The following is a 26,616-nucleotide window of genomic DNA, read 5'->3' on the forward strand; positions in this document are numbered from 1 at the left end:
GCTAAGTTCTGTTTCAAAATGAGTCCAAAACTCTGGTCTTGTGCCTTTTTTTTTTTTTTTTTTTTTTTTTTTTTTTTTTTTTTTGTAAGACTGTGACAGTAGGAGAATAATGTGAGCTGGCAAGTAATAAATAGTTTTTACAGGCATCAGGTGGGAACTTAAAATTCAGAAGGCAGGCTCCTCAATTCTGAATTAACTTCCTTTCTTCCTGGGCACAAGAAGGTCTATGTTTCTCTCATCTTCTCCCTGGCCCCACACACGCTCTTTCATGCAGTCAACATTCCTGCCCCACAATAGGTGTGATTGCATCCCATTATGTTGTCATGGCAACATCCACTGCCATCTGGGGGGTGGGGAGGTGGCAGTGGAAACAAATGAGTGGCCAATCAGGCTTTCCAGGAACGTCTCATCATGACACACTGCTCCCTGCCAACTGCCGGAGCTGGGCGGAATAAAGATGAGTGCGCAAGGACCCTATTGAGGGGGGCACAGTGAAGGTGCCCCGCCTAATCTCGGTCAAGGGATCGAGAGTCAGAGGGACATTTTGTCCATGTGAATGTCTCTTTGCTGACTGATGGGTTATTGATCAGCATAAGAAGGGAGAACCAAACAGCAAACGATAACACAGAAAGCAAAAGGCCCTTCAAGGTGGTAACTGTCACGTGATACGTATGAAGGATACATGAGAGTTAGTTCTTTTCCGTGCCGAGATGGGCCAAAGATTACAGAACCCAGTGTCACCATGGTCATTGCTTCTTCCTTCCCCCTAGCCCAGAAACAGAAAAGGAAAAGTCCTATTGTCAAGACCTCCAAGGACAAGAACCAGTGAAGCCTGCTAACAAACACACTATGCTTTGAAGATCTGCCAGTTAGCAGCTATGTGGTCTCCCTGCGATTAACATCTCTCAGCCCTGTTTCCACCGTTATGAGATGGGGATTATAATACCACATCCTTTGTAGGGCCATTGTGAGGAGTGAATGAGCTAATGCATGCTCACCTTGTGGTAAGAACTCCATAGATATTAGCCATTACTATTCCAACGGATCACACACACTCAGCGCCACCAAGGATGATGCCACTGCAGTGTCTCCCTATCTCCCTACCTTAGGTTCTACGTTCTGGGGAGCAAATGCAGCAGGAATAAATTTTCAGTGGTCTGGAAGCCACAGCTGTAGCCTTTGCCGTAAGAACCTCCCAAACTCTCTCTCTAGGTGGGAGCAAGCCATTGCCTCCCTCTCAGAGGACCTGGTGGAGAGAAGGTTGACACCTTGGCATTCCTCTTTAGAATGGCTTTAGAATGACTTTGCACTGCCATCCACAGAAGAGCTCCCTAACCTCACCCGAGGGCACGGAATGGCCTTTCCTTAAAGGTCAAGCACAGCATCATTCTCAAGTGCCTTTGCAAATGTACGTGAACAATCTCTCAAGGCTCAGATCAAGAAGTCTCCAGCTCACACTCCTGTCCAATATCCAATGCCCGACATTGAGCCCCTGGGGCTTTCTGATCAAGAGCAGGGAGGACAACCAGCCAGAGCAGGCAGCTGAGGTCGACTGGAGTAATTAATCCTAAAGGTTACTGGTGCCTGTTCTGCTGGGGAGCAGGAATCCAATTACCCACAGTGACAGCAGCTTAGTCCCTGGGGAGATACTCATCTGTGGAGCGGACGACAACCTGTCCACCTGAAATCTTCCTGACAAGCAACCCCCACCTCCACCCCCTTCACTTCCTCCACACACCCTAGCCAGGCACAGACCTCAGCTAACCGGGACATTGCCCAGGCCACACTTCCTGGGTTGTGGTGCAAAGGAGTGAATTCTGGAAGACTGGACCAGGACAGCTTCTAGAGGTCTCCTAACAAGAACCCATTTCCCCTGTAGAATGAAGACCGAACTGGTCATTTACCCAGGCTGAGCCAGACCTATATGATACATCAAAAGCAGAACAGAAAGAAAGGGAATGAGAGAATCCAAATGAGTTTATTTGTCCATTAAATAAATATGCAAAATTATGCAGATGTGGAAATGGGCATATAATTTTTAATCAATTGCTCTGGCATCATCATGAACAGACCTATGGTTCTGGATGAGAGGACCGCTGAGAGATAATTCTGGCTCCCTTTCCATCAGCATCCCAAAGAATGTAGGTTAGGAAGCAGGGAGTGGTCTATGCCAGATGACCTTCTTGCTCTTTTTATGTGGCCCTGACTCTGACTAAAATGGGCTCCTTCTTCTAGAATTTATTGCCTGGACAAGAGTGAAAAAGTGGCCAAGTCTTTTGCATGGCTACCACCAGGGAAAGGAATTTGACTTTTGTAATGCAAATTTACTTCCTGGCTTGAAAGTACATGATTAAAATGATATGTTTCAATGTGGGAGCCAGACAGCAGATTTGGTATTAGAAGGCAGCAGCTGCTGCTTACACACAGGGGTGTCTGCAAGGTACACGGAGGAGTAGGTAAAAAAGCATCTGTTGGGGCCTAGAGACCCTAGGACTTGCTAATCAGAATGAACCATTCAGGTGCACTTATATAAACCTAAACACAACCAGGGTGTAGTATAAGAAAAGCTGAGCACCTTCAGATTGGTCATTCATTCATTCAACAACATTTATTGAGTACCAAATCCATGTACCAGCTGCTGTATATGGTTATATAGCAGTGAACAAGACAGACTTAGTGAAGACTGCTGACCAGGGCTCAAATTTGGACTCCACCACTCAAGAATAATGTCATATGGGGCACATTGCTTAATCTCTCTGTGCCCCCAGTTTCCTCTAAAATAAGGATAATGCAAGTGCGTATTGCCACCTCTGCTTTCAGCCATGATAAAAAGAACTGGATTTACCTTTCTGTCTTAAACAACTAGAAAGTCATACAAAATACATGAAACAAATATTTTCAAACATTGGACAAAAGGCAACACAGAACTATGATCCTTGAGAGAGGTGAATCAAATGAGAGACCCCTACAATTTCTCTACCCTACTGCCTGCATTGAATTTCCAGGCTGCAGCACAGGGAAGGAGAGCCCAAACAGAGCCCAGAATTCTTCGAGTTCAAGATGACTGAGGCAGCTAGAATGTGCAGGCACAATGCCAGAAAGAGTTTTGGCTATCTGAAAGGGGATCCACTTAAAGAGCTCTGGCAAAATACGGATTTTCACATACAAGGAACGAAACTCCATAAGGATGGAGGAAGAACCATCGCAAAGCACTAAGCCAAATGATTTCCAGAGCTGGGAAGACTTCATATTCCCAGGTGAGAAGGAACAGACTTCATGATACAGTTGTGTGCTGCATAACAACGTTTTGGCCAATGCCAGATGGCGTATAAGATGGTCTCATAAGATTATAAAGGAGATGAAAAATTCCTATCACCTAGTGACATAGTGACATCACAGTCATCTTACCATTGTAGTGCAATGCATTACTCACATGTTTGTGGGGAAGCTGGTATAAACAAACCCACTGTGCTGCCAGTCCTATGAGACCATAGGACATATCATTATGTACAGCACACAATACTTGATAATGATAATAAGTGATCATGTGATTGGTTTATGTATTTACCAGTTACTGTTATTTTAGAGTGTCCTCCTTCTATGTAGAAAGAAAAAGAAAGTTAACTGTAAAACAGCCTCAAGGAGGTCCTTCAGAAGGTATTCATGAAGAAGGCATTGTTATCATGGAGGATGATGGCTCCATGCATGTTATTGCCCCAGATGACCTTCCAGTGGGACAAGATGTAGAGGTGGAAAACAGTAATATTGGTAATCGTAACCTGATGTAGGCCTAGGCTAACGTGTGTGTTTGTGTCTTATTTTTTTTAAAAAGTTTAAAAATAAAAAACCCCAAAACCCCCTTTTTTAAAATAGAAAAACTTACAGAGTCAGGATGTAAATAAATATTTTTATAACTATACAATGACAGTGTATTTGTGTTTTAAGCTGTTACTGGAAGAGTCAAAAAGTTGCAAAAATTAAAAAGTTTCTAAAGCAAAAAAGTTACAGTCAGCTAAGGTTAATTAATTTATTATTGAAGAAAAAACAATTTTGTAGTATAGCCTAAGTGTACAATGTTTATAAAGTCTATACTAGTGTACAGTAATGTCTCAGGCCTTCATATTCACTTACCACTCACACAGACTCACCCAGAGCAACTTCCAGTTCTGCAAGCATCATACCTGGTAAGTGCCCTAATACAGGTATACCATTTTTAATTTTTTATACTGTATTTGTACTGTACCTTTTCTATGTTTAGATACACAAACAATTACCATTGTGTTATAATTGCCTACAGTATTCTATACAGTAATATGCTGTACAGGTTTGTAGCCTAGGGGCAATAGGCTATACCATATAGCCTAGGCATGTAGTAGGTTATACCATCTAGGTTAGTGTAAGTACACTCTATGATGTCTGCCCAACTAAATTGCCTAACAGTCCATTTCTCAGACTGTATCCCCATTGTTTAGTGATGCATGATTGTATACAAAGCAACACGTAGGGTCCTCAGAAAGGCATCACATTCACAGTGAGGCTAAATTAGCCCTAGACAAAAGGCAGTGCCAGACTTACCCTAAGAGATCTTAAAGCAAGCCCTGAAATAATCATACTGATTCCAATTAGCTTAACTGTATACCAGAACTAAGTACAACACTCTTTAAAGGAATACAAAAAGAAAAGAAATCAGTGGCTATAGTAGTAAAATTAACTATGTCTAGCATCTAATAAAATAGGGCTAGGTGCAGTGACTCATGCTTGTAATCCCAGCACTTTGGCTGAGATGGGAGTATCACTTGAGCCCAGGAGTTGGAAACCAGCCTGGGCAACATAGGGGGACCCTATCTCTAAAATAAGCTGGGTGTAGTGGTGTGCAGCTCTGTTCCCAGCTCCTCAGGAGGCTGAAGTGAGAGGACTGTTTAAGCCTGGGAGGTCAAGGCTGCAGCAAACCATGATAGTGCCACTGCACTTTACTCTGGGCAACAGAGCAACACCCTGTCTCAAAACAAAAAACAAGAAACAAAAACAAACCCCACAAGGTATGCAAAAAAGAAAAAAATAATGACTAATAAGCAGGAGAAAAATCAATCATTAGAAAATGACTCAGAAATGACAGCGATAATGGAATTAGCATACAAGAATGGTAAAACTACTATAGCCAATATACTATATGCTCAAGAATTTACAGAAAAACATGAACATGATAAAGATTAAAAAAGGAAGACAGAGACCCCAATAAAACTTAAATAAATGACAACATACAATAACTGAAATAAAAATATAATAAATGAGATGAACAGATACATCAAAAGGATCAGTGAATTTGAAGAAATAGAAGTAGAAAATATCCAAAATAAAGCAAAGAGGGAAAAAAGATTGAAAAAAGAAAACCCATAGCATCAGTGACCTGTAGGAAAGTAACAAGTCATCTAACATATATGTAACTGGGGTCCCCAAAAAGAAGAGAAACACAGAAGAAATATTTTAAAGAAATGATCAAAAGCCTTCAGAATTTGGTGCGACCTATAAACTAACTGATCCAAGAAAAAAGCACTGAATTCCCAGTAAACACCAACCCTACCAAGGCACATAATAACCAAATTGCTGAAAACAAGTGATAAAATCTTAAAAGCAGCCAGTGGGAAAAGGACATTGCATAAAAAGGAAAGACAAAGTGGCAGACTCTTGTCATAAATTATGCAAACCAGAAGACAACAATGGCCTGAAGTACTGAAAAGGAAAAAAACCTGCCAACCCAGAATTCTACATCAAGCAAAAATATCAATCAGAGATGAAAGCAGAATAAATACTTTTTCGGATCAAAGCTGAGATAAGTCATCACTAGCAGATTTGCCTGTAAGAAATTTTAAAGGAAGTTCTCCAGGAAAAAGGAAAATGATACCAGATATAAATCTGGGTCTACACAAAGGAATAAAAAGCACTGGGAATAGTAGATATGTGGGTAAATTGCAACAAATTTTGTACTTATTTTTGAAGTCTCTTTAAAAGTGTTAACTGTTTAGAGCAAAAAATTTTCACTGTATTGCTGGATTTATAAAATGTAGAGGTAAAATATGTGACAATTATATCACAAAGGACAAGAGGTACAAAATTGAATATATAAGTTTTTTTATAGTATACATGAAGTGGTATATTATTAGAAGGCAGACTTTGACATGTTAAAATGTATATTTTAAATCATAGAGCAACCACTAAAAAATAAAAGACATATGGATAATAAGCCAGCAATGGAGATAAAGTGAGATCATAAAAAATATTAAGTTAATACAAAGTAAGGCAGAGAGGAAAACGTGAACAAATTACATATGAGACAATCTGAAAATAAACAGCAAGATAGTAGACTTAAACTCAATCATATCAATAATTACATTAAGTATACCTAGCCTAAAAACTTCAATTAAAAAGCAGAGATAATCACATTGGAATTTTTTTTTTTTTTTTTTTTTTAAAGCAAGACCTAACTATGTGCTATCGGCAAGAAACACACTTTAAATATGAAGACACAAGTGTGTTAAAAGGAAAAGAACAAAAAAAGATTTATCAGGAAAAAACTGATCAAAACAAAACTGGAGTGACTATATCAGACAAAGTAGCCTTTAGAACAAGGAATATTACCAGGGATAAGAGGGATTTTACAATGAAAAAGGGATCAATTTTTTTAAAAAAAAAAAAAAAGGTAAATGTACATGTATTTATTGATAGACTTCAAAATACATGAAGCAAAAGTTGATATAAAGAAAGGAGAAATAGACAAAACCACACCTATAGTTGGAAATTTAAGCATTCTTGTCTCTCTGATAGAAAAAGTAGACTAAAAATCAGGAGGGGTGTAAAAGACTTGAATAATCCCATCAACCTCCTCAATCTAACTGACATTACTAGAACACTTTAACCAACAACAGCACAATCCACATTGTCTTCAGGTGCATATAAATCACTGGCCAAGATAAGACCATATTTTAGACTATAAAGTCTTAATATATTGTGATAAAATGAAATCATATAGTCTTTAATTTGACCATACTAGAATTAAACTAGAGATAAAAAATAAAAAGATATCTGGAAAACCTCAAATATTAGAAGATTAAATAATGCACTTCTTAAAAACCCATGAGTCAAATTTAAAAATCACAAGGGAAATTAGAAAATATTTTGAACTGAAAAAAAATGACACTATACCAAAGTCAATGGTATGTAGTAGCTAAAAGTGCTTAGAGATAAATTAATGGCATTAAATGTTTATACTGGAAAATAACCAAGTCTCAAATCAATGATCTAAGCTTCTACTTCTACCTTAAGAAACTAGGAACAGAAGAAAACTAAAACTAACGTATGCAGAAGGGAAAGAATAATGAGCAGAAGTCAATGAAACAGAAAAGCAAAGAGAAATTCGATCAAACCAAGAGCTCTTTCCTTAAAAAGATGAATAAAATTTTAAAACTACCAGACTAATCAAGAAAAAAGACAAGATCACCAACATAAGACATGAAAGACTGAACATCACGACAGCTTTCACACAGATCAAAAAGATAATAAGAGAATATTATAAACAACTTCATGCCAGTAAGTGAAAATTTAGACAAAACGGGGAAATTATTTGAAAGACACCAGCTACCAAACTACCAATACCCACTCAAGAAGAAACAGATAACTGCAATAGCCCTATTATCTGTTAAATAGATTGTATTTCTAGTTAAACCTTTCCACAAGTAAAATTTCAGGTACATGTGGCTTCACTGATAAATTCTACTAAACATTTAGGGAAGAAATAATATTAATTCTATATAAATTCAGTGTGATTTATCATACAAAAGACTAAAAAAGAAAGCCCATGGGATCATCTCAATAGATGTATAAAAAGCTTTTAACAAAATACGATACCTATTTATGACTGGAAAAAACCCTACAGCTAACATCATACTTAACGGTGAAGACTCAATGTTTTCTCCCTTGGACTGATAACAAGGCAAGAATGTCTGCTTTCATCATTTCCATTTACCATCTCATTCAACATCGTATTGAAAATCCTAGCTGGTACAATAAGGCAAGAAAAAAATTTAAAAAGGATACAAACTGGAAATAAGTTAACACTGCAGGCTCCATGCTCGTCCTTGTAAAAGTATCCCACTTCCTAGGGAAGGCATAATGACTGAATTACAAGGACTGAGCTACAAGTATGTGGAGTGCTTAGCATAGTCCCTGGCACCTCAAAAGTGCTCAGTAAATGCTCACTATTGCTGTTAATTCAAATGATTACAGAACAGAACTGAGACCATATAATGGGGATCTATCCATTGATGGAGGAGGTTGTGAGAAATGTGTACTTGCCTCTGAAGCACCAGACGCTCACGCCCATGTGGGAATAGGGGAGGGACACTGGAAGACAGGAGGAAAAATGAGCCCTTACATTTGTACTTCTCCATCAAAGGCCATTAGGACTCCAAATCTCATAATCCTTTAATGACTGTGGGAAGGGACAGGGCAGGTAGAATTATCTTCATCCTAAGGACGGGGGAACTGAGGTAAAGAGCCATAGACCTGTACAATACCAGGACTAGTCCTGAGGTCTCCATCCCAGACCACTGCACCTTCCACTACACCATTCTTCCTTTCCACAGGACAGGTCTCAAAACAGGGTGCTTCCCTGCTTCTGAAGATGGAATTGAATGGGCGCATTTATGAGAAGGATGGTCCAGAACACAAGTGCCCCTTGATAAACAATGGTAGTCTATGAGGCACTGGGAATCCAGGATCCTGGGGATTTGCCTCTTTGCTTTTGTGAGGTTGTCTGCATATTTGGCAGAGTTCACACAGTGAGGCTCCTAGAAGACTAAAACTTAAAATACCCAAATCCAACTGTGGCACATAATAAGTGCTCAGTAAATGTTTACTTAGAAACTCTAATCTGACTGGAGCCCAGGGAAGATGCAAGCGGCTTACATTTAATGAAATAAGCGTGCACAAGAAAACCACTTTGTAAACTGTAAAACAATGTACAAACACTGATGTCAATGCTAGCAGTTGTGTGAGAAGACAATGAGCTCTAAAAAGGAAGACCTGAGCAAACTATCATTTGGGTGAGTTGTAGGAGCAGAGCTGGGAAGAGACCTGGAAACTTGAAAAATAGAGTTTACAAAGCATGTAGTAAATGAATTGATGGGCACAGGGCTTGGGGAGAGAAGCAGGCTTCTCCAGCATCTCTTAAGGACTTTTCAGCACTGTGCTACGTGCTAGAGAGACAGAGATGAGAAGACACAGTCCCATGACTAGCCAGCTCACGGCCTTGTGGGGAGCGACAGGCACATAGAGACCCTCCACATGCTATAGTGAGTGCTGGGAGGTGCTAAGTCCATGGTGCTTTGGGGACACAGAGTATTTGGGGAAGGGGAGAGGGGAGTTGCTAGTGAGAACAGAAAAGAGCAGTGATAGAAAGTAGTTGTAATATGAAACTGAGGGGCTGAATGGAGCCCAAATATAAAAGCAAAAACAACTTAATTTCCTTTGTTGCCCAAAGGAAGTATAGGAAGTATTTTCCAGGCTGGAGGCAGGGAATGATGAACCAGGAAGTACAACTAGGGATGATGAAGCAGGCTTTTGAGTCATGAGATTATTTTTCTGTGCATGGGTTATACCCTCAAGCTTTTGTCACTTAACGAATGTTAACATGATTATTTTACATCTTAAATGGCTGTGTGTAGAAGCCCCTGTAGGGGAGGGGCGGCTGAGGAAGGGTGAAGAGGGGAGCTGTCCAAGCAATGGCTGAAGAAAGATGACAAAATCACACGAGAGGACCTGGTGCTGAGCTCCGCTAGCCCCAGAGCCTGAGCTCAGGGCATCATTTCATCCCTGGGGCGCCTTTATTCGTTAATTCATTCAGCAAAAAAAAATTCATTCATAGTAGGTCTTGAGTACCTACTATGTGCCAAGCACTGTTCCAGATGCAGGGAATGGAGCAGTAAACAAAGGACAATCCTTGCCCTCAATATACTGGCATTCTAGACTGGGGAGACAGACAGTAAACAAGCATACAAGTAAATGAACAAGATAAATATAGGTAATGATAGGTGCTATGAATTAAGTAAGAAAGGGTAATGGGACCAAATGGAGGCTGATGGTGGGCACACAGCTGAGGTGGGTGGCAGCTTTAGGTATGGGGTTCAGGGAAGGCCTCTCCAAGGGTGTGACCTTTGCCTGGGACCTGAATGATAAGAGCAAGCCCTGTGATGATGTGGGGGAAGCAGAAGAAACAGGTGGTGCCACAGTCCTGAGACAAATTCAAGGACTGTAAAGAAGGTCAGAAGAGCTAAAGCCCTGAGGGCAAGGGGGCATGGTATGAGACAGGTTAGGAGAGAAGGCAGGGTCTCATCGGATAAGGCCTGGAAGGCCTTGGGATTTCATTCTAAGTACCTCAATTTGTCCCTTACCAAAGTGGTCCCTAATCCAGATTGAATGATGTCCCCGAAGCAGGCCGGGCAAATTTACACGTGAACAAATACAAAAATCTCACAACTTAAAGTTCTTTCCGTCAAACCTGTGCTGGAGTCCCCTCAGCAACAGTCTTACCACAGGATAACCTCACCTAAAACTGGAACCCAGTCCCTCCTGAGATGGCATCTTGGGGCTGTTAGGACTTGAATTGATTTGAAACAGGTGCCACCCATTTCTCCAGTCTCTAAGCAGCATCTGAACGAATGGCACTGCCCTTGACGGGGCCAGTCTGGATGGAGGGAGATGAGGAATGTTTCAAAGGTATCATTAGGAACTCAGGTTGCTGCTATAACATCTCCCTCTCGTCTCTACGTCTTACTCCTCCTTAGGCACAGGCAATGAAGGACAGCTTTGCCCCCAGGCCACTGGACCAATGACCACCTGATGCCCTGGGGAACATAAAGGAGTGGGAGAGAACCCCACCTAGCCCCTCCAGCTGGTAGACAAAATGGAGGCCTCCACTCCCTGCCAATGTTCCATCTGGGGAAGGTCATGCAGACCCTGCACTCACAATCAACTGGGCAGAAGCAAGCCCTTGGGGAGGGCAGGGCATGCAGCTGCGTGGGCGCCATCTGCACGTGAGTCCTGACCTGGGGGAGGAGAGGTCGTCTTCCTACAGCCCGACCTCACACATTCCTTCAGCATCTCTGGGAAATAATCACACTCCCCGCACTGAAGAAACACAGTCAACAGATTCTGGTTTCCTAGATACGCCAGTGGCTTCTAAAAATAGCCAGGCAATGACAAAGCAAATTGGCATATGGACTGCAAATAATTCCAGTACCAGCTTGCTTGGCAGCACTCAAGCCTCCCAGTGCTGGGTGCTTCCTCCTCTTCCCTCCCGTTTCTGAAACAGTCTCTTGTTGCTGAACACCCCAGGCCAAATGTGAGCAAAGGGGCAGCTGCAGCCCCTGTGGTGGGTCCAGCCCAGGGCTGGTGCACTCAGCTGGGCTGAAGCCACTCCCGGCTCCTCCTACTTCCCTCCTCATCCACTCCACATGCTCCGCAGCTCCACACTCACACTGAATGTCCACCACTAGTCAAGCCACCGGCAGCTCTGTGTGTGCCCCGGCACTCCCAAGCAACCAACATCTTCCTTTTTGTAACCAAGATGGGGCTGCCTTGACCTTCTCACTCCAGGACTCCTCTTCTGGGGAGAGGGCGCTGTCCACGGTACCTCTTACTTTGACTCAGTCCCTCTCCTGGCCCCAGCACGGAGTCTTTGCAAAGTATCCTCTTTATCTGAGCTTCTTCATTCTCTAAACCCTGCGTATGGTTGAGTGCAATGTACCGGGCTTTGTGGCGGGCAGCATACCCAGCAGTGGGAATTCCAGGAGGAAAAAGACAGGTCTGTGGCTGGAAAGAATAAGGAAAACTAACATGATTGAACTCCTACACTTAGCCAGCCACTCTGCTAAGCGAGCCTCACAAGTTGTCTCATTTATTTCTCATTCAATCTCTATAGTGACCCCATGGTGTAGAGATTCTTATTGTCTTCTTAACTCTGTAAACCAATTGAGGAAAGCAGCTCCGAGGAGTTGAGTAACTTGTGCAAGGGTACAGCTGAAAAATGTGTAGCTGGAAATTTGCGTTTACAGCTGTACAGCTAAGGGCCCTCAAATCTCTTCCATGAAACCACAGCAGTTCCCTCAAGCAGCTTATTCTTCAATGGAGCTTGGGTCAGGGCCAGGCGGTTAACAGACCCCATCTCAGAGAATACAAGAGGCTTTGGAAAGGACCATTTACAGAGGTAGAGGCATGATTATGGGGACCAGCAAGAGATGCTGAAGCACCCAGGGACTAGCAATGACAGAAAGCTGTGTCTAGCCCAGGCCTGAAAGGGCAGGGGAGGGAGTAGGGATGAGGGACTGCCCAGCAGCAGTGCCGATCATGAGGAAGTGAGGAGAAAATACCTCATGCCTCTCTCTTCCCACCTTTAGGTCTCCTTCTGGCACCTCCCACAGGCTGAACTCAACTGGATGCCAGGCATAAGAGAGGACTGGGGATGCAGTACAAGTCTCCCAACTGTTCCAAGTAATGTTTTCTCTTTTCAGTGTCATCAACCACCTGATTTCTCCCAGGCCTTTGTTAGGAGGAATCACTACTGATTTTCATGCTTAAGTTTTTTCATTGCATGAAAAAAAAAAAAAAGCTGAAAGGGGTACCCTGGCCTTGCCTTTTCTAAAACTGTTAGGAAGATCAGCAGGATAAACCAGGGGTCTGAGCTCCTGGCGAGATAATGTGGATGCCTAAATACAAGGTATCCCAGTGGTGGGGATAACAGGAAAATGCTTATGGGTAAGCAATGATGTAGAAAATTTTAAAGCTACTGCGACAGCCACGGTGTTCTCTTCTCAAGGCAGCTAAAAAACTCACTCTGCAGACATTTCTGTCTCCAACGATTTGTTGCCTTGAAGCCTAAGAATGCTTCCATGCAGCCCTAATTTGTCCAAGATGAACACAAGAGAGGCGATGCCATTATGAACCCATGGCCACAGGCAGCATCTTTAATTCATGAGCAGGGTGGCATTGGCAGGAGAAAAGGAAGGGAGACATTAAGAAGAACTGCCTTGAGTCTCTGCCTTGGACTCAAGGTAAAACTGAGATTCTAGCCCATTCCAGCGCAGCTAAGTGGTTTTCAATTTGTGTTTGAGGGAGGGTGACACGGCTATGGTCAGGACAGGAGGGGTTCTTCCCACACTCTTCCACCTGGTGGAAGTTCCACCAGCAGTGACTCCTGTACTTTCATTCATTCATTCAACAAATGTTTATGGAGTAAATGTTTAAGAGTAAGCTCTTCTGAGTCAGAAAGTCTAGGTTCAAATCTTGCTCCTTACTAGCTGTGTGACTTCGGGAAAGATGCTTATCCTCGCTGTGCTTAAGTTTCCTCTTTTTAAAGTGAGGATAATATTAACAGCATTTATATCACAGGTTGTTAGGAAGATTAATTCAGTGAACACATGTAAGGGCTCTGAACAGTACCCGGCATATAGGAAGCATGGTGGAACCTTGCTAGACACACTTTGGCTATGCAGTGAGATTTGGATTTGAGTGCTGCATCTAGCGGTTAGCAGCTGTGTGATTTCAGGCACGTTACCTGACCTTTCTGAGGCAGAGTTGCCTCATCTATAGGAGAATAATAGTCTCTGTTTTATATGGTAGTTGTAAGAATTCAATGAGATGGCAATGTATAGTATTCAATAAATATTGACTGTCTCTTCTGTTTTGATAATGGCCCTGCCCTTAAGGTTAATGTCTGGGGATAAACCAGGCACCCACATTCAGATCTGATCATCCCTGCAGGCTTTGAATGACTACTGGAACACCAGTGAGGAGGTCTGGTTCTAACCTGTCCTCATTAGCTGTGTGACCATGTGCAAACTGCCTGACCTCTCAATCTCAGTTTCCCAACCAGCAAAATGAAGGCGGTGGAATATACGGCCTCTAAGGCCCCTTACAGCTTGAGGCACATTCTCCCAGACCCTCTGGACTTCTGCCCAGACCTAGTCTTGAGAACCAGTGTGGGAGAGTGGAGAGGACACAGCTTATCAGAATAGATACGTGTGGCATCCTAGGTACCTGGTGGCCTAGCACAGCATCAGACACACCCAGAGGTGGTTTCCTGCCTGCTTCCCTTGCCAGCACAGTCATCACTATCTGATTCCTCAACACAGGGTTGAGGCTGAAAAGCTGAGATGTGCCCCCAGATTGCGCTATACCCTTTTCCTGTGCCCCATCTTCCCCAAAGTGACTTCCTCTGGTTCTCCAACAAGCTCAGGGCATCTATCCCGCTGAAGCTTCCAGGCTCAGGACCCTGATGGGTGGTTGTGCCTAACCTGAAATTTTATAGAAGCATCCAACCTGGGCAGCTGAGCTGGTGAGAGGGAGTGCGTGTGACCTTTTCACTCTTGTCTCTAGGATTCTAATCTCCGGTGTTATAACACCTGGGTCAACATCTTGGAAATTTATTTCTGTACTGCCAGCTAAGGAAGCTGCACATGTTTCCGTCTCAATGAAAAAACCAGTAGGGCCCTGCTACCTCATCTGAAGCTCTAAGCTCCTCAGCAGAGGTGCAGCACAGGGGCTTCGTGCACAGGGTGCTATTGGTCAGTTGACTTGGGGCCACCACACTGGTAGGTAAATGACTCCTTACCTTACTCCTCCTCCTGAAGGCAGTGGGGTGGGTGGAAATGCCACTTCAAGCACCACCGTGCAGAGGGGGTGGGGCAGAGGGCATGGGAGTGTCTGATCACCGGGCAAATGACATGGCTTAGAACTTCAGTCACGCAGGAATTCAGGAGTTGTTCCTCCAATGTGCCCATGGGCCAGGACCACCAGCATAACCCTAACTAGGACCCGCAGTCACAAGCAGATGACTCATGGCAGCACAGGCCACAGAGAGTTGTGCATTGCACTCTACTGCCCTCCAACTCTCCACTCATAACCGCTCCACATTCACCAAGGACCTTCGTGCCAGGCACTGAGTGTGAGACCTCAGAAGCAAAGGTGAACAACATGAGCAGCCTCCCTCTGAAGACTTCCTAGCCTGGAAGGGGAAATTATGGAAACATGAACAAATAATTATGATAATGTGCACTAAGTGCTGTAATACAGCTATAAAGTGGTCCCTGAGCAATAAACATGATGCTCAGGGACCACAGGAGATTCTGGAGAACATGAGGCCCTATAGAACATTCTGTTGAGAGAAACAGAGATGGAGCTTCATCAGGCCTGCACAGGTCATCCAAAAGCATTTCTAGCTCCCACCTTAGGCAGTGAAGTTTTTATTTGTTAACATATGTAGGAGACCAAGTCACAGGCTACAAGCATGGGCTCAGGGGTTGTCCAATGGCACAGCAGGGCAGAGCCATCCCAGCACAATAGCTAAAGGTCCCCAAAACTTAGAAAATGCCTCCCTACCACGACTTTGTCAGCCTGAAGGGCCAGGGCAAGGATGCCCTTGGATGGTCTTAGTTTAGGAGGAGCAGAGGTCAGGGCTGCCATAGCTCAGGGCTATTTCAGGACACTTAAGATATAACAGCCTGGCTTGTCTTCCCTCCAGACACTGGCTCCCTTGCATCTGACTCTTTAATTTCCCTGGAGAGGAAAACATATTGCTTCTGGCTATGACCCTGAGAGGGACAAGAGCATCCTCCTTTCTGACTGCTGTCTCCTACCTGGGAGGGAAGCCAGACCCTGCATGTGTATCCACTCTGTAAGTGAACACTTCTGAGACAGGGATCCGTGCAGCCAGCCCAGGAGTCTTCAAATGAAGGCGATTGCTGCTCTCATCTCCACATCGTGGGCCACCCTACCTATCCAGAGACTAGCATTAAAAGTTTGGGTGATGCTTCAGACCTCACCTCAAATGCCCCTTTGACCTCTGTGGTCAGCTGACTGCCAGGGTACCAGGCAGGACAAAGAAGAAGCTGGCTGGCCTCACTCCCCACACCTAGGCTGCCCATGGCCCTTGCTGCTGGCACAGGCTGCCCTGGCATTCAGCAACCCCAGAATGTGTGTCCATGTTGTGCCAGGTACTATAAGATAGATGCATTGAACAAGAGCATTTGCTGTACATGGGTTAACTTGTTTCATTTTCACAAGACTGTTTCTGTTGTACAGATGAGCACTGAGGGGTTATGGGACTTGCTCAAGGTCACTCAAGCTAGCAAGTGGCTGGGCTAGGATTTAAACCCTAGGAATATGATTTTAGAGCCCAAGTTCTTACCTACTGCATCATTCTCACTTGAATTCCTCATTTAACTTTGGAAGCATCACAGTGTCCTTTTAAAAGGGCAGTGTTAGTGGTTAACAGAGCAGGTTCTGGAGTCAGACACAAGGAGACCTGGGTTCTAACTCTGTGATTTGGGGAAGGTCACTTAATCTCTCTGGGGCTCGGTTTCTTCATCTGTAAAATGGAACAAGAACACCTGCCTTCAAGGAGGTAAAAATGGAATAATGGACTCAGCACACTGAAGCTCTCATGGGCAGTTAGTCATGCGCTTTCTTCTCTTGTCACAAGTTCAGTGTTTGTGACAAGAGTTCCTGCCCATGTGGTTTATCAGGCCCTCCTCCCATTGAAAGCTGGGGTGTGGTGGCTAATGGATCTGGCTCTGATGTAAATTGGAAAAAGGACCAACCCCCCCAACATGGGATAAAGGATGGGCTTCCAGGGACAGTACACAGGGCCCAGGCATCCTTCCCCACACCCCATCCTCTTTCCCAGCCTTAGTATCCTCCCCCTCCCCACTGATCACAAAAATGCCTCCTTTGCCCAATTATTATACATACTAATCATTTCCATTTATATGCCTAGCTTACCATTTATTCCTAATTACTGTGCAGTTCAGAAACAATGATGCCTACCATTAAGGATGTATCAGGATAACTTTGCAGTGAATTTTACTTAACTTCAATACCAAATGGTACGTGTGTGATTCACTCCATAGTTTGTGGTTCCTGTGGCATAAGAGCTCCCTAAACTAAGTTGGGAGACATTAGGGTAGGCCACACTGCACTGGATGGTACATAAGAACAACTGTGGGAGTACCAGCAGCAGTAGTAATAGCTGCAATTCATTGAGCGATTAGGTACTGGACACTTCAGCATTTCTATACATTATATCATTTGAACTATATAGCCATCCACTTATTAAAGATTAGGCGAGGCACAGTGGTTAAGTAATGCATCCAAGGTCACCCAGCTGGAAACTGGCAGGCCTGGGGTTCAAATCCAGGCATGTCTGAGTCCTGAGCCTGACCTCCATCACCTCACAGGTGCCTGTCCTGTAGATGGGTGCAAAGTGAGCCCTGGTGGTGGCCGGGAGGGGCTTGGAGGCCATCCAGTCCATTCCCCTCGTTCTCAGGGGAGAACACTGAGGCTAGAGTGGGGAAGTGGCTTGCCCAGGCCTGCAGGGCCAGGTGAGGACAGACCGGGATAAAGCCCTGCTTCTGTCAATGCCTGGCTTTCCCTTCAGCACTGTAGGAGGCAGCTGCACTGGGGACAGAGGCAGCGTCTCTGAATTCTTGTTCATCGCTCAGGGCTGATGCAGGCAGCTGCGCGCCTCACTGCTAGATCGTCAGCCTGGTCAAGAACAGCAGTTTGCTCTCATTCTTGAAAGCTGACCTGCTTTAGGAAGTGCTCCCTTTGGAAGATGCCTGGTCTCTTCCCCTTCTGTCCTTTTTTCTTTTTCTTTTTCTAAACATGCATCTCCCTTCACTCCTTCATTTATCTTCAAAGGCAACTGCTAGCATTAACTAAGTACTTACTAGGTGCTGATTATGGTGCTAAGTGCTTTTTTCCACTTAATCCTCACAATACCTCTGTGAAGTAGGAACCCCCATTATCTCCCCATTTGCTAGCTAAGGACTCTGAGGCCCAGAGACATGAAATATGGGCCCTAAGTCACACAGCTGGGAATGTCAGAGCACAGATTTAGAGCCAAGAGATTTAGGACCAACAAGATGGGGCTGCCCTCCAGTGGGGGCTATGGGGTACCCACAGGCTGAGGAGGCTGTGAGGAGCAGGGCTCCCCCTTACCACAGAAGCCTGCAGACACTGTTCTCACTCCAGGGCCTGGTCTCTAGGCCTCAGTGTTCACACCCATAGGTGGAGGAGGGCACATCATTTTCTCATCCACTTTTGGAGACCCCTTCCTGAATGGGCGTGCCTCTTTCTTTTTGGCTATAAGCCACTGAGTTACAGAACAGGATGGAGAATGTGATTGACAGCCATGTCCTCCTGTGTAGCTGACTGCATTACAGGTGAAAGGGCAAGTCACTACTGCCCACGTGTGCAGAGGGAGAGAACCCTGGTGTGGACTTTCCAGGATGAAATGTGAGTGATGACGATGCTTATATCCATTTCTCTCTTTCTTCTCCTTGTCTTCTCTTCCTCCCTCTTCCCTCTTCCATTCATCCAACAAGCATCACTGAGTCCTCACTCCATGCTGGGGACTGTGCTAGGCACCAGAGATACCAAGGACAGCCCTGCCCTAGGGGACAAGCACTCATCAGAAAAGTGGGCCAGAAATCACAGTGGTGTTGTAAACATGACAGCAGGAGAGTGAGGCCAAACCAGGGCCCACTCCTCTTCCCTCTCCACAGTGCTCCTCAGGCATCCCAGTCCTGCTCCTGCTGGCCTGTCTGCTCCCCGTGTCTGGAATGTTCCTCCTTCCAGACACAGGAGTGGCTCACTCCCTCACCTCTTTGAGGTCACTGCTCACCTCTCCCAGGGCCTCTCCTACCCACTGCCTGGACCTGCCAGGCCCCTGCCACTCTCCATGCTCTAGCTCTGCTTTAGTTTTCTCCATAGTGCACTTACCACCACTGACTTTTTAAATTTTTTTTTTTTTTTAGCGAATGTATCTCTAGGTTATTAACTCCCACTAGAATATAAGTTCCATGAGGGTAGGAATTTTATTCTACTTTGCTCACTGCTGTATCACCAAATGATTAGAATAGTGTCTGTTGCATAGGAGCTCCACAAATACTTGTTAAATGAATGAGTGGCACAGAGGTCATGGTGCACTAGAAAGTGAACGGGCCCTGGAGTGAGGCTCACCTACTCCCTGGGAAGCTCAGCCTCTCGGAGTCTCAGCTGGTGGGATACCTGCTTTTAAAGATCTCCAAGTCCCTTCTTACCTTCCCACAAAAAACACAGATCATGGCCCATGCCTGCTGTTCCACCTCAGTGGAGAGCAGCAGGAATGAAGCTCAAGCAAAGACGGCAGGCACCTGGCTGTGGAGCCCACTCCTAAGTGGCTTCAGACGGCACCATGCAATTGGTGTGGAGACAAATTCACCCCCGATTGCATTTGCATATGTTGAGGTTAAGATGAACTTCCTTTTTTTTTTTTTTTTTTTTTTTTTTGAGACGGAGTCTTACTCTGTCGCCCAGGCTGGAGTGCAGTGGCCGAATCTCAGCTCACTGCAAGCTCCGCCTCCCGGGTTCACGCCATTCTCCTGCCTCAGCCTCCCGAGTAGCTGGGACTACAGGCGCCCACCACCTCGCCCGGCTAGTTTTTTGTATTTTTTAGTAGAGACGGGGTTTCACCGTGTTAGCCAGGATGGTCTCGATCTCCTGACCTCGTGATCCGCCCGTCTCGGCCTCCCAAAGTGCTGGGATTACAGGCTTGAGCCACCGCGCCCGGCCAAGATGAACTTTCACTCTCTGGGCACAACACATGAGCAGGGAGCCCCAAAACTGAGTGAACAGTGGCAGGGGCAGCCAGGAATGAAGAAGCTGCTGTGAAGGCAACTGCCATCCCTCCCAACTTATCTTGAAGCTGAATGAACAATGTGCGTCTGCTGGGGGAGGGGACAGGGGAGGCAGTCTAGCTCACAGGTGACCTCAGGGTCCTGGTCCCAGGACCTTGCCACACAGACCTCACAACACTCCCTACGCAGCCCTTCCTGGGAGCAGTGTCACTGTGGGAGGTGACAGAATCCCACGCCCTGCCCCTGCCTTCCAGTGTTCGGGATGAAAAGGCCACACAGCCTGGAATCAGGGAAGAAATCTCTGCTCTGCAGACATAACTGTTTCACAGATGAGATAACAAGCCTGTGATGGCATCAAGGTTAACAGAGCCTCCTGCAAACTTGGAATCCAAACGGCTCTGGCAGCTGCATGAAAACCTGAACAGTCTTTCCTGGGGATTTTTCTGATTAATGCAAATTTGTTTTGCTTTGCAAATTGGAAATCAGTTGCAAGCACCTGGTGTAATAATTCCAACAGGGAACTGAGAACCCTAAGGAGAAACCAGGTATTCTCACACCAGCCAGCCCACCCCCAGACCTTGCCTGCCTTGTCCCGCCTCTGGTACCTGGGCAACCAGGTCACCTCCTCGGTTCTCTGCTGCGTTCCGCCCCCCACAACTGCCACTGCTCAGTCAACTATTCTCTATTGAGCACCCCTGGCTGACTTTACCCAAGTGGTTTCCAGATGCTGGGACTCCCAGCCTCCTGCTTCCCCGGCTATGGAGGGTGGTAGGTACAATCAGGGAAGTCATTCAAGCCTTCTGTAAGGAGCCTGCCTTGGCATCTCCTGGGGGGACATCATTATCATCAGTGGCACTATCGAGTGGCACTGATTCATCTTTCAGCAAAGGAACTGACAGAAAACCTTGGAGATGCACCTCCTAATTGAAACTGTTCCTTTTTTAAGTTCTTGTCCTAACTACACAGTTGCTTCTCACCTCTGAGTGAGCACCTCCTCCCATAGTACCAGAAAGCCAAGGGAACTACTGGGGGCTCCCAGAAAAAAGTGAGTGAAGAGGACGCTGCAGGGATCCCACGACTGCCTCTCCCATCCTGCTTGTGCCTTTCTACCTGTCAAAGCAGTGCTCCTGGAGCCACTGAGCTGAGTGGCCAGGAACACCCTTTGGCTGCCTGTCCCCTCCCCCAGCAGACGCACATTGTTCATTCAGCTTCAAGATAAGTTGGGAGGGATGGCAGTTATGAACGGGCCCCATCACGCTCCCCCTTCCTCTGCTACGCAATTTAAAGGCAGGAGACAGAGAACCGCTCTGGAAATCCAAATTAAAATGTATTCCTGCAGCAATCCTGCACCCAATTAAAGTAACCCAGGGCCCATTGTCCTTTGCTAAATTTAGAAAATGCTCAGGTGTGTCTGATCCTACTCTGCACAGATATTTTTAATACAGATTTAATCATATTTTGGGTTAGGAGAAGAAGCTAATTAGGTAGGCAGATTTAGAAGGGCTGCTGGAATGCGGGACAAAGCGAGGCGATTTGATGCAATTCACTGTTTTCGTTTTTTTGGTGTGTGTTTTTTGTTTGTTTTTTCTAAGCAGTAAGTTGTGTTGAAAGTCGCAGAAAATTGGCTTTGAAAACCGAGGTGACAAGGAACAGGAGGGCATCCCTGTGTTAGCAGTTGATAAATCCTGGGGCTGGAGGGAACCCCAAAAGAGGGTCTCATATACTGCACAGAGTGCTGAACTCTAGCACACCCAAAGGCAGAGGGCCTTCGTCATTTAACGTGACACCAGAACTGGCGTGTTCATCTGTGGATGGGAAAGCGTTCATTCAGATTCTCTCTGCAGGAAGGCACAAGGTGCTCCTCAATGAATGCTGGTTGGATGGATAACTGAATCAGTGAGCAGTGGACCAAGAAGCCAGCAGACCTTGGACCTGGGCAAGGGGCTTCTGGCTCCTGTCCACCTGGCCCCAGGGCACTTGCCTGCCTCTGATCCTCATGGCTAGGTTGCACCCCCTAACCCCCTTCTCAGTAACCATCTCCATAAAGCACCACTGGCTGCACTCAAGTGTAGCCAAATAAATAAATAAATAAATAAATAAATAAATAAATAAATAAAATAGGAGTCTTGGCTTAACTCTGTGCTGAATCATCATGTAATTGAGTAAGTGACTTAAAATCCCCTCTGAGTCTCAGTTCCTTCTCCAGCAACATGGGAATTCTGGTTTCTATCTTCATTATCAGGATGGCAAAGATACAGTGAGACTTAACTGTGACCTGCTAGAAATGCCAGGAAGAGAGGCCACTGCAGGGCACACACCCAGGCAGCTCAGTTCTGCAGGTGAAAAAGGTTGCGATGCTACAAGGTCATTCTGTTTTAAACCAAAGTGTGTGCTGGGGACAGGTGGGTTCTTTATCCAGCCCCATCCCACAACACCCCCATCTTTGTGATGAAGGAAGCTGATCCACAGCACATCCAGCACATTGTCTCTTGAACAAGTTAGGTTACAAAGGAAAGCGCAGAAGAGTATCTATAGTATACTCTGCCTCGCATGAGAAGGAGAGGGATGTGAGAAACCACACAGTCATCTTGCTCATCTGTGCAAAAGAATGGAGGAAAGATAAACCAGAAACTTAAGAGATTGGCTACCTACAAGAGATAGGTGGGAAAGGGGTGAAAAAGAAGGAGGAATGGGAACTGGGAGAAGAGATGAGGAGGGTGGGACGCTTCTGATAATACCTTCTTGTACTGTTCCGATTCCTAAAAGCTCAGTAACATTTCCCATGGCCTTCATACACCCAGAATAAACAAATGAAACCAGTGGGCGCGGTGGCTCAAGTCTGTAATCCCAGCACTTTGGAAGGCCGAGACGGGTGGATCACGAGGTCAGGAGATCGAGACCATCCTGGCTAACACGGTGAAACCCCGTCTCTACTAAAAAATACAAAAAACTAGCCGGGCGAGGTGGCGGGCACCTGTAGTCCCAGCTACTTGTGAGGCTGAGGCAGGAGAATGGCGTAAACCCCGGAGGTGGAGCTTGCAGTGAGCTGAGATCCGGCCACTGCGCTCCAGCCTGGGCGACAGAGCGAGACTCCGTCTCAAAAAAAAAAAAAAATAAAAAAACACAACAACAAATGAAACCAACAGCATGTGGAAGGAGTCTCCCACCCACCCCCTAAAAAAACCGGTAGAGTTCCCCCTGAGGGCGGACTGTCTTCCTCAAGGAAAAGTTCCCACAGAAAGGAGAGCCCATCACTTTCCTAGTGTAGTCACTGAAAGCAAAGATTCTAGAGCCTGGGTTCAAATTCTAGCTGTATCATTTACAGGCTGCATGTGATTTTGAATAAGTTGCTTAACCTCTCTGGTTTTCCGTTTCCTCATCTGTAAAATGGACTAAGACAGTAACTACCTCACATAGCTATTATGGGGAGCTTGTAAGTCAGCACAAAACGAGGGCTTAGGGCAGCATCGGCACACAGTGCTGTGTACTTGCTAGCATGATTATCATTATTTTAGGGTTTGATGTTTTGGGCAGTTGCAGAGACTCATCTTCTGTCCCATGAGATAACAGCTCCCTTTTCCCACTAGGACATTCCTTAAGATGAGGAATGGGCCAGACTGACATGGAACTTTGCAGGGGTGGGCTCACCATGGTGGCAAATGCCCCTGCTCCAAGACTGTATTAGTTTCCCATTGTAGCTCTTACAAATGCAAACGTAGTGTCTTCAGCACCACCAATGTATACATTTCTGGAGATAAAAGGTCTGCAGTGGGCCTCCCTGGGTTAGCCCTTGGCTTGTGGCCACTGTCGTCCACCTTCAAAGCCAGCCACAGCAGGCCGAGTCCTTCTCAGATTGCATCACTCTGACCTTCCCTCTTGTCTCCCTCTTCCACCTTAAAGACCCTTGTGATTACACTGGGCCCACCTGGGTAACTCAGGAAACTCTCCCTTTCTTAAGGTCAGCTAACTAGCAACCTTAATACCACCTGCTGCCTTAATTCCCCTATGTCAGAAAAGGTAACATAGCCACAGGTGCAGGGGATGAGAGTTTCAGCACCATCTGGGGCTTTATTCTGCCTCCCACAAGGGCCAGCTCTTGACCAGCTCCACCCTCTTCACTTGTGCTCAGGACTGGGTCTCTCGGGTTTTGTTGGTTTGTTTTACCATTTTTAAAGCTTACAATGCAGTGGCATTAAGTGCATTCACATTGCAGTGCAGCCATCACCACTATCCATCTTCAGAACTTTTTCATCTTCCTCCACTGAAACTCTGTACCCATTAAACATTAACTCCCTATTCCTCTGCACTGAGCTCCTGGCAGCCACCATTCTACTTTCTGACTCTAAGAATCTGACTACTCTAGATACCTCATATAAATGGAGTCATACAGAGTTTGTCCTTTTGTGACTCGTTTATTTCACCCAGCACTGTTCTCAAAGTTCACACATACTATATGTTGTGTTTGGTTTCTTGTTTTGCAACAACTCTGTGCTCCTGATTCCTCTCATCTATCCAAAACCTGGCCCTGCAGGAAGTCCCCACTAGAAATTGCATTTTAGGCTAAAAGTTTGCCAACAGTTGGCCCGGGGATTTAAAAAGAACAGAGTGTGATGTGATATGGTGGTACGCATTGCTCTGAGGTCTTGGAGCACTGGGTTCCAGCGTAGGCCCAGCCATTTATTAGCTGCTTGACTTTCGTTCATCAGCAAACACTTGTAGAGTACTGATATGGTTTGGCTGTGCCTCCACCCAAAATCTCATCTTAAATTGTAATCCCCAGAATCCGCATGGGTCAAGGGTGGGACCAGGTGGAAGTAATCGCATCATGGGGGCGGTTTCCCCCGTGCTGCCCTCGTGATAGTGAGTTCTCACGAGATCTGATGGTTTTATAAGCATCTGGCATTTCCCCTATTAGCACTCACTGTCTCACCTGCCACCCTGTGAAGAGGTGCCTTCTGCCATGATTGTTAAGTTCCCTGAGGCATCCCTGGTCACGTGGAACTGTTGAGTCAATGAAGCCTCTTTTCTTTATAAATTACCCAGTCTTGGGTATTTCTTCATAGCAGCCTGAGGATGGATTTTTTTTTTGTTGTTGTTGTTGTTGTTTTTGAGACGGAGTCTGGTTCTGTCGCCCGGGCTGGAGTGCAGTGGCCGGATCTCAGCTCACTGCAAGCTCCGCCCCCCGGGTTTACGCCATTCTCCTGCCTCAGCCTCCCGAGTAGCTGGGACTACAGGCGCCCGCCGCCTCGCCCGGCTAGTTTTTTGTATTTTTTTTTAGTAGAGACGGGGTTTCACCGTGTTCGCCAGGATGGTCTCGATCTCCTGACCTAGTGATCCGCCCGTCTCGGCCTCCCAAAGTGCGGGATTACAGGCTTGAGCCACCGCGCCCGGCCTTGTTGTTGTTTTTTTTTTTTTTTGAGACGGAGTCTCGCTCTGTCGCCCAGGCTGGAGTGCAGTGGTCGGATCTCAGCTCACTGCAAGCTCCGCCTCCCGGGTTTACGCCATTCTCCTGCCTCAGCCTCCCGAGTAGCTGGGACTGGATTAATACAAGTACCAACAACTCACCAGTCACTGTGAGACGCATATGAAGCACAGAAACTGCTTAGCCCCGCCCCAGTCACTTAGTAAGTACTTTGTGAGTGTTAGCTTATAAAGGAAGTCACGGTAGGGGGCAGAGTCCAGAGAAAAACTTACCCCTACCGTTCCACATGAGCGTCCTGTTAGGAGCCTCAGGAAGCCTTAGTCTGAATCCTGGCAGAAGAGCATTCACGAAATTATAGCAGCGTCTCATAAGACGTCAGGGGATGCTGCTCTGGGGATGGGCCTCTAAAGGGGCTCTGAATGGAGCTGGGGAGGCATCCAGGTAGCAGGACCAAATCAAGAGTGGCATGCATGTGGGAAAGGAGGCAGGGAGGCCAAGCTTCACCTTTCAAAGCTGATAGGTTTTCCTGATCCTCATCTGAAATCTCCTCCTTCAGGAAGCTTTCCATGATTAAACCCACATAATTCTAGTGACTTTCACTAGACATCTCCTCCACATTTCCAGACGCTGTCTGTACTTAATCAATTTGTGCTTGTTTATCAGTCATGGCACAAAAGCACTTCAGTAATCTGGATTAAAGTACTTGATCTGTCTACACTGCCCAAGACTTTAAAAACAATCCCAACCCTCCCCCAGCCTAGACACTGTGCTATAGGCAGGAGGCACAGATCAAGCATCTGTTCACAGAAGCAGATTGAAGGAGAAAAAATGACAACAACTGGACCCATCCCACTAGCTGAATGCTTACCCTCCCCCTCCCAAAGGCCCTGGGGAAGGTGGTGCGGGGGCTCAGCAGGTCAATCTGTGGCAGCTGAGCTTCTCCCCATGTGGCTCTGGATAAGTCACTCCAAGTCTCCAGGTTGCTGTCTCCTCACCTGTAAAAGTAGGAGGTGGGAAGCAGGGCTTGGAGGTGTGGTCTATAAGCCAACTTTAATGCTTTTCATTTTTAGTTCCTGTTTTTCAAGTGGACAATGAGATGTTCAGAGGGCAGGAGCATTGCTCAGTTCCACAGCTGGGTTGGGGTTTGGACTCCAGGATTAGAAGGACTTCTCCCTAGAAAATACTGCCGACCCTAACCCATGGCCTCAGGGAGGCCACAAGGCGTAGTTAGAATTACCTGGGCCAGACTCCCAACTTTGCTACGTGCCAGCTTGTGATCTCAGCAAAGCACTTAATCTTTTCAAGGCTCAGATTCCTCCTCTGTTGAATGGGGATGAAGATAATATCTACCTTATGGGATCTGCATGAAGGCTAAAGAAAATGAACCATGTAATACGCTTAGCAGAGGCCCTCTCTCACAGTAGGTGCTGGATCACACTGTGTGAGATGCTCCTGTTACTGTCAGAT

The 26,616-nt window shown here is 45.7% G+C and overlaps 1 protein-coding gene and 1 long non-coding RNA gene across 5 annotated transcripts in view; both read right to left on the reverse strand.

Moving 5' to 3' along the window:
• KCND3 (potassium voltage-gated channel subfamily D member 3) overlaps positions 1-26,616 on the reverse strand; it is a 220,758-nt gene that overhangs the window by 137,657 nt on the left and 56,485 nt on the right. The window lies entirely within an intron of this gene.
• On the reverse strand, positions 18,842-25,064 carry LOC126930293 (uncharacterized). Its single transcript, XR_007717555.1, has 2 exons — positions 19,832-25,064; positions 18,842-19,783 (listed from the first exon to the last, which is right to left on the reverse strand). It is a non-coding gene; the product is annotated as an uncharacterized LOC126930293 (long non-coding RNA).

Source organism: Macaca thibetana, chromosome 1, assembly GCF_024542745.1.
Source record: "Macaca thibetana thibetana isolate TM-01 chromosome 1, ASM2454274v1, whole genome shotgun sequence".
Classification (NCBI taxonomy): domain Eukaryota; kingdom Metazoa; phylum Chordata; class Mammalia; order Primates; family Cercopithecidae; genus Macaca; species Macaca thibetana.